This window comes from Aegilops tauschii, chromosome 3 (genome assembly GCF_002575655.3).
Source record: "Aegilops tauschii subsp. strangulata cultivar AL8/78 chromosome 3, Aet v6.0, whole genome shotgun sequence".
Classification (NCBI taxonomy): domain Eukaryota; kingdom Viridiplantae; phylum Streptophyta; class Magnoliopsida; order Poales; family Poaceae; genus Aegilops; species Aegilops tauschii.
The window spans coordinates 345,897,483-345,898,763 of NC_053037.3; positions in this window are offsets into that span (position 1 = coordinate 345,897,483).

Consider the following 1,281-nt stretch of genomic DNA (forward strand, 5'->3'; position numbering starts at 1 on the left):
CAAGGGTGTGTACAACTTCTGAGTGGTAACCCTGTCTTAAAGGTCATGTTGTTGGACAACGATGAACCTATGAGCTATGGAGAAGCGATGGTGGGCCCGGATTCCAACAAATGGCTGGAAGCCATGAAATCCGAGATAGGATCCATGTATGAGAACAAAGTATGGACTTTGGTGGACTTGCCCGATGATCGGCAAGCCATTGAGAATAAATGGATCTTTAAGAAGAAGACAGACGCTGACGGTAATGTCACCATTTATGAAGCTCGACTTGTCTCAAAGAAGTTTCCGACAAGTTCAAGAAGTTGACTATGATGAGACTTTCTCAATCACAGCGATGCTAAAGTCTGTTAGAATTATGTTAGCAGTTGCTGCATTTTCATTTGCGAAATCTGGCAGATGGATGTCAAAACAAAGTTTCCTTGACGGTTTCCATGAGGAAAGGCTATATGTGATACAACCAGAAGGTTTTGTCGATCCTAAGGATGCTAAAAGGTATGCAAACTCCGGCGGTCCTTCTATGGACTGGAGCAAGCATCTCGGAGTTGGAACATACGCTTTGATGAGGTGATCAAAGCATTTGGGTTTATACAAAGTTTGCAAGAAACTTGTATTTGCAAGAAAGTGAGTGGGAGCACTACAACATTTTTGATAAGTATATGTGGATGACATATTATTGATCGTAAATGATGTAGAATTTCTGGAAAGCATAAAGGGTTGTTTGAATGGAGTTTTTCAAAGGAAGACATGTGTAAAACTGCTTACATGTTGAGTATCAAGATCTATAGAGATAGATCAAGACGCCTGATAAGACTTTCACAGAGCACATACCTTGAGATGATCTTGAAGGAGTTCAAGATGGATCAGTCAAAGAAGGAGTTCTTGCCTGAGTTGTAAGGTGTGAAGTTAAGACTTGAAGCTCGACCACGGCAGAAGAAAGAGAAAGGACGAAAGTCGTCCCCTATGCCTTAGCCATAGGCTCTATACGATATGCTATTCTGTGTACCACACCTGAAGTGTGCCTTGCCATGAGTCAATCAAGGGGTACAAGAGTGATCTAGGAATGGATCACATGAAAGGGGTCAAACTTATCCTTAGTAACTAGTGGACTAAGGAATTTTCTCGATTATGGAGGTGGTAAAAGAGTTTGTCGTAAAGGGTTACGTCGATGCAAACTTTGACACTAATCTGGATGACTCTGAGTAGTAAACCGGATTCGTATAGTAGAGCGGTTATTTGGAATAGCTCCAAGTAGCGCATGGTAGCTGCATCTACAATACGACA